The sequence below is a fragment of the Plectrocnemia conspersa genome, unplaced genomic scaffold (assembly GCF_051122295.1).
Source record: "Plectrocnemia conspersa isolate PC_06_02 unplaced genomic scaffold, ASM5112229v1 ptg000001l, whole genome shotgun sequence".
NCBI classification, from domain to species: domain Eukaryota; kingdom Metazoa; phylum Arthropoda; class Insecta; order Trichoptera; family Polycentropodidae; genus Plectrocnemia; species Plectrocnemia conspersa.
This window is the reverse complement of record NW_028277165.1, coordinates 14,152,017-14,165,562: the sequence shown is the minus strand read 5'-3', so window position 1 is coordinate 14,165,562 and position 13,546 is coordinate 14,152,017. Positions and strand designations below refer to the sequence as shown.

General features: G+C 30.1%; 1 protein-coding gene across 2 annotated transcripts in view; it reads left to right on the top strand.

The window, feature by feature from the left end:
* Window positions 1–738: 738 nt before the first annotated feature.
* Window positions 739–13,546, top strand: part of LOC148238925 (uncharacterized) — a 122,255-nt gene continuing 109,447 nt past the window's right edge. The window contains exon 1 of one of the 2 annotated variants that reach the window (XM_088186256.1): window positions 739–1,086. The gene's annotated coding sequence lies outside the window, so the exon portion shown is untranslated. The remainder of the gene's footprint in view (window positions 1,087–13,546) is intronic. The other variant, XM_088186265.1, reaches the window with a different exon arrangement.

The following is a 13,546-nucleotide window of genomic DNA, read 5'->3' as shown; positions in this document are numbered from 1 at the left end:
ACACCAGTTCTTGTTCGAAGAGGGCCTAAAAAAACATTTTTCTTGTTTTGCATTATATTGTGCATTATTTTTGTAGAAATATAAATAAATGGGAGAACATCAGACATGCGCATAACTTCAGAGTTTAATTAAAGACACAGTTTCTTGGGGTCGGCCGGCAAGGAATTAATCACTGGCCGATCGACCAGTTTTGGAGTTGTATATCTTTTAGTTAGCGTCAAAGCTCGTGAATGAACTATATGTGTCAAATGTATTTTAAGCTCTTTTGTAGTGCTATATATACTACTCCCACTTCCGTAATGTTATCTTAATGTCATGCTATCTAAAATTTCTTCACAGTCAACTTCTTGGTAAGCCCTCATCTAGTCCATAACTTTTTAATTTCCGCTCAGATACAGACCTACCCATTTCGGACCGTAAAGGTGTTTTTTTTTCTCTGAAAAAGAGCCCCGTTAATAAAAAGTTAAGTGAGTTAAATCGATTCGAAGTTAGTGCCCCAGCCGAGAGTTAAAAGTGCTTAAAGCTCAAAGATGCCGGTTTCTTGTTTCAGATCTCTAGATCGGTGGCCGATAAGCGACGAGACACTGCGACCGAAAAACATTATCGGGGCATAATGTCTTGAATAGCCGCCTCGGAAAATATACGCATAGCGTTTGTGCCGACCAATGGCTGAGATCTTTTTCAGTGCGCACGCGCGTGGACTTTGCCCGTTTTGTGCAAGACTGTTCCGTGCACGCCACTACTGAGTTTCGTAAACATGCGAGGCCCAGTGGCTCTCCCGACTACCAGGAGCGAAGGTCGCCCCACACACGCTCCGACTTTTTCTTTGCGCGCAGAAAACTCGCGGCGAAACTTTCTCGACGCGCGGTCGCGTGTGACATTTTTTGTTGATGCTCGCAAATTGATCGAGAGGCTTAGTAAATTTTGTTTCTGTTGAAAAAAAAGTTGTGCAAACTTTAAATTGATAAAGTAAATAAAACAAAACTTTTAAAACATCTTTTAAGTGTGCGGAAAGACGTTGTGCTTTGTTGATTTTGCTAATGTGATATAAATTCATGCGAGGCGATTGAGAATTAATATATAAAGGTATGTAATTTACAAATGATTTATTCAAAATTTCCTACAATAATAATATTTATTTAAAAGTTAAATTTTAATTAAATAAGATTAAATTAAGCAAAACTAAAGGATGGCGTATTAAATACTCCTAGAAAGGTTTTTTATTCATTCAATATGAATATGTATAAGGAACCAGAATATCAATCTGCACTGAACTTTTGAACTAAAATTAAAAATCAGATTAAATTTATAAAATATTTAACAATTGATAAATTTAATTAAATTGAGGTAGCAGTATACGAAAATATTTTTAACACATTTGAAAGTAGCTCAGAAAGAGTTTCTAATTTTAACTATGTAAATGTTGGTTTGGAATAACGTAATAATTATTTTGAAAAACGGATTTTATTCAATATTGGAATAAAATAAAATACAATGATTTCAGACATTGATTGTTCTAATATATATGTATATACTTGTAGGTGCTGATTATTAAAAAAGTAAACTCTATTATAAAAAAGATATTACATTTTTATAGTAAAAAATAGAGTAACAGCTAATAATAATATTTTATGTATATAAAGTGTCCTGCAGAAAAAAAATTGTTGTAAGCTGAACAAAATTTGATAAAACCAAAAAAGTTTTTATATATCATACTATAAAAAAAATAAGAGATAAAGTTGTCTAATCCATAATGGTGTTAGACAAGGGTTTTCAAATATTTAAATATTGAATAGTAATAGTGAATTACAATAAATAAAAAAATTCAAAAACTGAGAAAGTCCACAGCTGCACAATATTAACTTGGTAATATGAGTAATTTCTGGAATTTCGCCAATTACAAAGTGTTTTAATTCTCATTATTTTGTATTTCGACTAATATTTGCTAAGCAAATATGAACTAATACTTTACGATTTTTACAAATATTCAAATAACAAATAGTTAACATAAAGGCAAATGTAGTAGGTATTCGAATATTCGGATTAAAGTCTCTATGTTAGACTAATTCTGAATCAGAATAGAACTTTTATTTTTAATAAAAATTGGATAAACTGCATATTGCCATCTAGTTGCTAAAAATAGTTAATAAGCAGTCAGTAGTTATATTAAATAATCAGTAACTTGAATATATTAAATTAAAATACTTTATATTAGTTTTAAAATTAAATAGCTGGTATATTTTTTAATGAAAAATGTATTTATAAAAAATAACGATAATATGATTTTCTAGACATAAAATAAAATAATTTTAATACAATAATCTTATAGAATCCTTAAAATATTATGGTATATAGTAAGCATGATTTTTGTGATTATAAAAAAAATTGTTATTAGCCGCAATCGGAGCTTAATACTAACCGCTTATGACAATGTTACTGATTTAATTACTAATTTTATAATATATAGTAATTAAATAATTTAAGTAGCAACTAGCAACAATATCTCATACATAGATAAATTATTTGGTATTAAACGAGAAAGACCGGAATTATAAAATATATATTCTAATACTGGAATACTAAGGACTCAACGTAATCAAGATTATTAGTACTATGTAATTGTATTAGACAATTAGACTAATATTCTAGAGCAGAGTTTTTGATTTATGCAGTCTAATCTGCATCTATGAAATAAAATCAATTTAATAAAATAGTTTACAGTTATTACAATAAATTCAGTATCTTCTAGTTTGATTGATACAGCGTTGTAATCCAATTTAATTACATTATTTGTAATTAAATAAATAGACTAATTGTGAAATGAAATGATACTTAAATATTAAACCAAGAAAAATATTAATGACATATTAACAAATAGCCAATAATGATTTTATGATATATGTTAAATACATATTATGGACATGAATTGTATATTTCGCAATGGCGCTGAAGAGTTGTGAAATTATTTTTATAGTATAATTTGACTTTGTTGCGAGGAATCAAATCTAATGCTTATATCATAAGAGTTACAATAATCATATTATAATATTTATAAGTGATTATTTCGTTACAATATTTCTATACTTTTAAAATATTTTTAAGTGCCTGATTACTGGAATTTATTAGAATATAATCGTTATATTTTTTCCTGATGGTAACTACAGTAAAATCAAGTATAATTACACGGTTGTATTTGACCACTTTTCATCTAAGATTTTAAACAATTTTCAAGGGTTGAGTTTATTTGGTGAGTGCAACGTTTTTGCGATTTAAATGGAAATTGTAGAATTTTCTCAGTAATATTCCATGATCATTACATTTGTAAAAAAATCTATTTATATATTTTTAAGCAATTTTAATGTAAATAATACATTAGCAAAAAAATATTTATATTATAATATAATTTTATCATAACCATTCAATATCCATTTTTTTAACAATAGAATTAATTAAAACATATTAAAATTACATAACTAAAAAATACAAGTTATGAAAATAATTTTCATAATAGTAGTGAAATATTTGCAATTCTTGATATGCACATGATGAATGCAGCGACGGGAATTTCCACCTTAATTATAGATTCATAGCAGAAGCTTCAACATCTGCAGTAATTTGTCTTTCTGTCAGATGCTGGAATCTACGGCATTGAAGATAAATTTCTTCCGTATTGTCGATTTTGCTCTATGGTTGATAAACGAGGACTTTTAATAATATAATATAATTCTTGTTGAAAATGTAAACAATTTAATAAATTATTTTTTTATTACTATATATACTATATATATGAATTTAAGAAAATACATATATTTTTCTTAAGTAATCCACCGTACAAACAGAGCGAGTTACGTGTATATCTTTGTAAAGTGTAATAGTTTACTAGTAGTCCAGTCAAATAAGGCGAAATAAAGGCTAAACCTCGGAATGAAAGATACCAAGCTGAAATTTTGCACAGACCTTCGTTTTGATGTTCTAAGGACAGGGTGAAAAGTCTCATAAAATATCGTGTCTGCTAATCAAGATATCAAAGGTCAAAGGTCAAAAAATTAGTTTTTTTGCAAATATCTCGCGTTTTATGCGTTGCACGTCATTAAATGCTTCACAAAACTTGTAAAGCATAAAATTATCTACAAGTTTAGTTATAATATTTGTTTTGTATCATTAACCGTTTTTGAGATATAGAGCGAAGAGTGGGAGGCGTACATCCGTTTATAGAATCCAGCGAGTATTTCTACCTGCTTAACTTGGTATAAGCTTTGAAAAAGTAAACAATCGTGAAAAAAGTGGTATCGGCAAGTCGTCTGAACCATAATTTTATTACTTTCTTCATTGTATTATTAGGAATTAAAAATGAAATATTGCTCGACAAGAAATTTGTGCGAAAAATATGAAAGGGTTGAGAGATGTCCTTACGGAGTATGTACCAAATGATAAGAAGATCATTTCCAAATTAAGAGAAAAATATTAAACTGATATTATAGTTATAACGAAGATTCGATCATTCCCTATTTTTTTCTTTTCGCGATGCTCAAGCTTAAGTTTTATCCATAGCTTGGTATGAAAATAAAAAAGGCACTTCGGAAGAAGAACACTTGCTCGTAGTGGAAGCTGCTGCGGCGATTATTAAAGAAGATATTCGATCTTCTGTTGTTGAGACCAAGTCTTATCCGCCCCCGAGTAAAATATTAATGAAGAAATTCCGAAAACTTTATTACATTTTCTGCAAGAATTTATTATAAAAAACAGAAAAGGAAAGACGGGGCATTTTAAAACGAAATACACAGCTATAAGTCATGCTATAATGACTTCCATACGAAAAAGGTCCTTTTCTTCGCAGTTATTAATAGGCCTATCTGTATTTCTTCATAGAAAAAATACAGATAGGCCAAACATCCAAAAAGACTTTTGGATGTTTTGTCAAGTTTAGGTTTTTTCGCTTCATATAGTGATACTGTAAAATGTTAAATTTCAGCTGTTTATCACCCACAGCCTCGTAATCAACCATCATAGTCAAGTGCCTTAGTACAGTATGCAGCAGATAATGCAGAAAAATATTTATACTCTTGATGGCTATAATACTGTTCATATAATGGGAATGATAAAAATAATAACTCCAAAATCTGAAGATATATCTGATGACCGCATAAAGAAATTTACAACAAAACCAAGTGCAAAGGAGTTAGCAGCACTATCACATATACCCCTTCTAGTGTATGAAAATCATGTCGTACCCGGATTGAGCAAGAGATTCAAGTTCAAAATTTTAATGATGTAGATTCTACGGATGTACGGAAAGTGGAAAAATATCTCACCGTTGCCAGGGTGGAATGGATTTATTGAACAACTTACAAAAAACAATGAGAACTTTGTAACTTCTCGGATTCTGTTTCTTACTTTTATTCATCATCCTGTGAGTAATATGGACACAATTTACACTACATTACAGTGTGCTATAAACACTGCCAAGAAACATGAACAAAGAACATGCTTAATAACTTTTGATCAGCCGTTGTACATAAAAGCACGTGAAATCGTAGCAGCTTCAGATGCTAGCTCAGACTTGTCCAGAGTAGTTGTGAAACTAGGAGGCTTTCATATGCTTATGTCTTTTATTGGATACATAGGGTATATAATGAATGGAAGCGGAATCAAGGAAGCTCTCAGTACAATTTATGCATCGAATTCTGTCGACAAAATGTTGGATGGTCCCGCTTTGGCAAGAAGTATCAGAGGCCATACGTATTACTTTTTGCATTATCGATGATGATTTTTGAAGATATGGAGATTGAAAGTTATAATGCTTTAGATGGGCTCATTCAGCAGATAACAATTTGCGATGTTTTCTACGAAACTGTGGAAGAATGTACAGGTAACTCTGGCTCCGTAGTTTACATAGCGTTATCCTATAAACGGATGCGCGCTTCCCACTCCCCGCGCTATATCTCGAAAACCATTAACCATACGAAGAAATAAATTAAAACAAACTTGTAGAAAATTTTATTTTCTATAAGTTTTGTTAAACATTTAATGACATGCGACGCAAAAAAGGCGAGATATTTGCAAAAAAACGATTTTTATGATCTTTGACCTTTAATATCTTGATTAGCAGACACGATATCTTTTGAGACTTTTTACCATATATTTAGAACGCCAAAACAAAGGTCTGTGCAAAATTTCAGCTTGTTATCTTTCATTCCGAGGTTAAACCCTTATTTGACTGGACTATAGTGTGTCTACAAAGCTGGCACGTTGTTAGTTAATTTGCTGCAACTACGAAAAGGTGCTATTTGTGGGTTGCTTTTTGTAGAGGCACACAGTTGGCTTAATAGGATTAGAGGATTTTCTATTGTGTTTCCACAGTTTGACATTCGTTGTAAAGAATTGATTTTAATTAATTTCCGCTCTTTTAAAATTAAAATAATAACATAATTACGACGAAGCGTCAAAAACACAGTGTTTTAATTGGCAAACTAGCGCGTGAACTAATAAAATAGACATTAACTAAACTATGTAATTACTATGTATATACAAAACTCGATTATTTATTAGAGTTGTGGAAATGGAAATTTAGTGTCTGTAATAGCCTACAATTAAAACGATGTATTTTAACTTGAGTGGCAAAAGCAACAACTTGCGTGTATTTTTTGATAAGATCTTTAAAATACAAACCAAACTGCATAATTATTTAAGAAATGTATTCCATGATAAAGTATTGTCTATGTACGTATATATTATATAATACATAATAAAAAAGCTTCGTGTAAGGGCATGGTATTGATTCGTTCTATTTTTGCAAATAGTATTATTAAACCTTTAATATTTTAGCACAGATTAGGGACAGGGTATCGCTGTGCACTCGTACTTTATTATTTATAAGAATGGAAACCCAGATTGAGAATGAAAAATGTATAAAAAATATACTGCCCACATTTTAGGGTTGAATAAATACTCTTTTATTAAATAAATAAACCTAATATGTTTAATACGAACGCAAACATACCACGATATTAAATGTTATATTTAAAATACATGTACAACGTTATTTACATCGTAAACATATTTTATTTAGTTATTTTATTTTATTTTTAATACATATGACTTGATAGGATTCCCCAATGCGTCATTATGGACATTAGTCAAATAATAAACATACAATACAACGATAAAAAAGTGTTATGGGACATACCTAAAATATATAAGCCCTAATTTTTCCAGCAAAAAAAATAAGGGACGCGATCGAAACTCTCTAGGGCACACTGTAAGTAGTCGAGCATTGACGGGTTGTAGACACCGCCCCTTAGTAGCATTAAAAAATGCTTCATTGGGCATACGAATTCGGATATGATCCGTATTTTCTATTGTAGAGACATCTTATATTTTTTCTTTGAATTCTCTCCAACAATAAAGAGTACTTCGCTTTCCTCCAATTCCAGACAATGGAACCATATTAAAAAACGCTACAAACTAACGTATCGTACAGAACGCGAATCAGAATAAATAATTGCAGGGACATACGCTCCGCATCATTGACGTCTAATCGTAAATTTGTCAATGTGCATAGAAAATCTTCATCCCTGATCGAACGTCTCTCCTAAAGCTTTATTCGCTCGGAGCGAAGATTGCCATAGCTCACATACTGAAGGCGGCAAGCTAAGTAGCTCGAAAAAAAGCTTAACCGTTCAAAAAACTGAATTGTTTCACTTACAAAGAAGTAACTCATGTAAAATTTTGTCGTCTTTTTTAAAAGTCGGTAAAGATTACATTGATCTAGATTTTAAAACCAAGGAAATTTTATCACCGCCTTCAAGAGTCACAAGATGTGTGTCCACTGAACGACACAGACGAAATCCGCGTTGCTCTATTAGCGCTTGCTGACATTTATTCTGAATTATTTACATGTAGTAAAAATATAAGTAGGGTTATTATATATTTAAATATTTCTGTTCCAAGATTATTTTAATTAAAACTGAAAAAAAGTCTTAACATAATTACATAAAAATTACAAAAAAGTTTAAAAATAAATTTTATATTACATTATGTAAATAATATGACTAAACAAATAATACTGTAAAATTACCATATTAACATCAAGGATGTCATTTGGGTGGGGATGGGAAAGGTAGAGGCAATTTGCCCTTCTTTAATTTGGCCAGAAGAATGCATGTCATTTAATTCAATACTATGAATCTTAATGAAAATGAAATATTAAAAAAAAATCATATCAGAATACATTATCACCAGTAGATATATATTTTTACCAGTGAAAATATGTGATAGTAAAATTATACTATTTCAACTTTTTCATACGTAAAAATGTTATATATACTTTTATATATTTATAATTATTTTCTTAAATACAGCGTACAAATGTAAATCTCTATTTTTATTATTACAGTGTACAAAAGTCTAAATACTTTTTCACCAGTAGATATACTATTGAAAATATAATTTAACTGAAAGTGAAAATATACGTAGCTTTAAAATGTCTATGAAACTCAATTTGACAGTTACGAAACGTCCATTTGCTATTCAAACCTAACGAATTAAGCAAACCCAACTTGAGCTAATGATAGTTTTAAAATTATTTATTGTTTTATGATTTTCCTTAGGTAAAGTGCAAAATACAAACTAAGCCAATTCTTCTCTTAGGTGGATATAAGAAGAAGAAGTACATACCAATGTCATACAATATTTTGCATGTTGCTCGATAGTTGGTCTGCACTTGGATATTACACTATGTTTAACCATATTGCACTTGGATATTACACTATTTTAAATAATATTATGTCTATCTTGTCATCATATTTTCGTAAAAACGATGTTTTTACGAAAATATGATGTAATGCACGATTGATTTTCGAGTCCCCGATAATACATTCTTTTGTTTTTGATTGGAGGCTCTGACTATCGACCAATGAAAAATAAGCATTTAAATATAAAACAAAATTACCCATAGTAACGTGACAACAGTTGTCAATAATTTTGCATCGCGACCATAATTTTCATTAATTTTTCAAGTGCGTTGTTCGGTTTGATTGAATATAAATATTCGGATTGTGAATTAACTAATTACGTTTTAATTATGAAAGTGAAATATATACATAGTGCGTGAAGGATTAGAAGTATACACTAATTAAACTATATAAACAGTTATCTTTGTAGTGAAATTCAAATTTGAAGTTCCATCGAAGAGCTCCGAGACCGAAAAGTGAGTTTTTTTGTTTGCAATACATAAAATTTATCCTTGCTTCTAATTTAATGCACATATTCGGTACACGTACTAAATTAGTTTTAAAAATATGATAGCTATCCTTACCGATAATATTACAGACTTATGATATAAGAGTGTTGCTCAAAGTGTATTCAAACCGAATCTTGGTCAATAGAAGAGCGAAAAAAACGTCACGTCAGCTCCCATTGCAACGGCGCTGACGTGATTGTATTTTATGATAAAAACCCACAAAAAAAGGTTTTGTTTCGTTGACATTTAATATTAAATGAATTATATGTTCAGGGATATAAATGAACACGGGCGAGACTATACAGGAATGTCAGGATTGGAATGTAGTAAACTTCTTATTGCTTTTGAATGGGTACATGGTGCGAACTATATTAATAAGTTATGATTAATAGTGAACTATGTTCATAGTATAAAATTAACTATGTATTTAATTAAAAATATATTTGATAATTCATGTAGTACAAGCCTTGATTTATTTTATACATGGTTCAATTTTTATACAAGGCTACTTAAATGTATTATAAACTTCGTCGGTTGAAATTACTGTTTGTGAAATATTTCCAGACTGCACATGACAACTATTACAATTTATAAAAGTGAAAAAGATAATATTTGCAAACAGTTTTATATATATGTATGTGCAGCATTTTATTTTACGATTGACTTATAATTCCTATATTTATTTTCGAACTTATTTTCCATAGTCGTTGGTAGGTGTATTGATTCTAATGTCTGTTTTTTATTCGGCACGCAACACGTGTAGGTTTTTTGATACAATAATATTTTCTAAAGAATAATTTTTCATTATTTTTAAATTTATTAATGGCTTTCCCTCGTTTCTTTATAAAAACAAGTTGGCGAGGAACTTCATATGCAGTTTCTCTTTTCGTACAATATAAACGGATTGCTGAATTAACCTAGAACATAGTAGTTTTAAACATATAAAACACAGTATTGCTGTGAATGAAATCTGGCTTATCTGTAGTATAGCCAACTAAGAGAAAAAATATTCTTATATTTATTAGCTTCAATCAATCGTAATCTAAATTTATTATATAGTTTAGTAAGCTTGCTTTTTTGAACTTTAAAAGTCGAATGTATATTTCTTTATTTTTATTATTTATATAATGTTTATTTCTATCTATAATATACGAAGTATTTGTGAATTTCTCCCACAAGAACTGCGATATCTCTTTTATATTACATAGTACGCGTAAGCGAGAGGTAATAAAATAGAAAACCCCTGACCGATGCTCTTTGTGCGTCTTCCTTTCCTCAGGCTCAAGGTAATTTTAAAAGATCTTTCTGGAGAGAGTTTTAATTTTGGGCTTGGTGCGAAAACACACAAGCGGTGTCAAAAACAGGAGCCTTAATAGGATATTTATATAGCAAAAACGGCGTGAAAACGGCCCTAAGAATTAATATCCCCCCGATAAGTATAAAAGCTCCGCTCGCATAAAATCCATTCAATATTAAAAGCTCCCCATCGATTAGTCACGCTCGCGCGGTTTAAAACGTCTGCTTTTGAAACATTTAAACTTATAATTGTTTTTTAGAAGGACTTGGAGGAAATTCTTTGCGGACACTAAGATCATTTTGAAAATCGCTAGGTAGATATCGTACGTAGGAGAGTTTCATTATTGATTCCGGATAGTTTTAAATAGCTTTTGTGGTAGACTACATACTAGAAGTTAAACTTTACAATTAATGCCCTATTTGCGACAAAGTTACGCTATCAACGCTGAGTTTAATGAACATTGATAAGAAATTCTCAAATAAAATATCGCTGAGAATTTTTTTTAATAACTTAATTTATGTATTTTAAAAATATTTATTGATAAAAGCAAAATCATAACTTTGTTCTGAGCTACACGGTGAGCCAATGACGGATAAGAAATATGCACGTATAACTTACATAAATATTTATTTTTTACTTTTTTGGTATAAAAGCAAGTTTATCGATATATTTTATTGCGCTATGAAACACAGCATTCCTCAAATACTTACCATTTTTTCGCTGAAAAATCAAGTATTTTTCTGGTGTAAATATAGAATATTTTTTATTTAATATAATATAATTTTCTTAATATATTTTGTGCAGCACACACACGCGTTAATATTTTGGTGCGAATGACAAATATATTAATAAATTATTTTCAGTATAATTTGTGCTGTGAAGTTCGTGTCACGATCGATGTGGAAGCGGCTGCTTTCGGAGTTGTCCGTGTCGATTTGGCGTAAACTCCGCTGGATGCGAGTTCTGGTTCAAGCTCGCATCCAGCGGAATAAATATAAAAAATGTTTATTAAGGTGAAAAAGATAATTTTTGTTTAATGTTGATCACTGAATTATCATTTTTGTTATATCAGAAAAGAGTGGGAGAATATAAAGTAACTCGTTTAGGGGCGTTCTATTTTATTTCTCACTATAATAAATGGAAGAAAATAGCAAAAATCAGGTCAACTCACGATTGCCCGTCGAGCACCCTGGCTTCGACAGAACACTCGAACGCCGAATGGCCCTTAACCCGGAGTTGAACCCCAAAGTGTCTCATGTTTCTGCCCAAAGTTCATTTCCCTGTGTAACTGCGGGCGACACGCGATCATTAATCAGACAAACGACGTTTTAACTCGTGCCGTTCTCTTTCTTTCCTATAATTTTTTACAAAATCCGGCGAAAAATTACAATAAACTCTGCCACATCCGATTGTGTCTAATCTGCGAAGCGGGATATAGCTGTCAGGGGCAATTTTTCATTTTTACTTTTGCTGTAAGAAAAATAAATCAAAAATTAATCCGTGTTTTGATGTTATGTAATTGGGGTAGTATATTTTTGTTTGTATAAATTGATGTTAATAAATCAATAGAAAATATATTTTAGCATAATTATAATTATAACCTGACTCTTAAGACACATTTATTGTTATTCAAGTTTTTCTTTGTCATCGATTGCATAGCATTTAGTACATCTAATATATATAAGATTTCGTATTACTTACATTTGAAATTTGATTTTTCTATATCAAAATTATTATAATGAATCTAATTTGATACTCAAATTTACCAAAGGGATATTTGCTGAAATTTAACGCTGAGTCTTAATTTGAATTTATTAAAAGAAATAAGATAGTACTAAATTATCCAAAAGCCCTGTATCAAAATAATGTGCGTGGATATCGAAGTTAAAAGATAATATAAGATAATAATTAAAATTAAAATACGCTTCTATTTTTAATTTTAAATTATAAAAGCTATTAAATTATTTTACAACATTTAAAATTAGGGGTATAAGTTTGTGAAAACATGGATGTAATGATGCGAGCTGTGCTACTCGCGTCGCGTCTATGTCGTAAAATCTTAAAATCGTCTCAAAGTTCGAGTAAAATTCGTTTGGAACAGATCTGACAGTCGTCAGACAATTTGTCGGAGCTCAACTGGTGACGAGCTTTATGTAGTTTTTTATTGATTTTATAGACCAGAAATAAAGTAGTAAGTAGAAGTTGTGAAGTTTAAGTTGGGTACTGAATAGAAATTATACTTTTATATGAGTTATCTGGCTTATGTAAGATTAGGGAAACATAGGGATATCAACAATGACCCTCTTCTCTGACTCCTTGGTCAATCATGAGTGATTAGGGCTGGAATTAGATGATCTGTTTTTATATTCTAATATCCTTTATTGGGCTAATCCGGCAATAATGGAATTTGTAGGTTTTGCTACTTTCTCAAATAAACCATATTTATCTGTGTGGGTAACGGCCATATTAAATGCTGGATATTCTTTTGTTATTAGTGCCGTTCGCAATAAATCCTGTTCTAGTGTTAATTGCGCCAAAAAGGAAATACACCGTTAATACCGTTTTGTACAAGTTAATTTCAACGCGTTTATTTTAGGTAGTCTTCCAAATTTTTTTTATTAGAAAACTTATATTTTCTTTACTCCTAATGAGAAATAAATCATTTAAAAAATAATATAATATGTTTTAATAACATAGGTATCATTATTTTGTTGATGGTATTTAAATAAACATTGTAAATCAAGACGCTTTAAATTTAATATAATAAAAATATTTGATTTGTATATTTTATATATAGTATAAATCAGTAGATTTTATATTTTATTCGATAAAAATTTATTGTTTCTTTTTATAATATTTATAATAAAATACCATTTTATCAAGTACAATGTTAAGACAAAGGAGTAGCAAGTTCAAGGTCAAGGTGAAGAGCAAGCGGCTGATTTTTTTCCGACGCACAGTGGGATATTTTTGAAAGTTGGAAAACACATTTAGATTGTATTAAATTA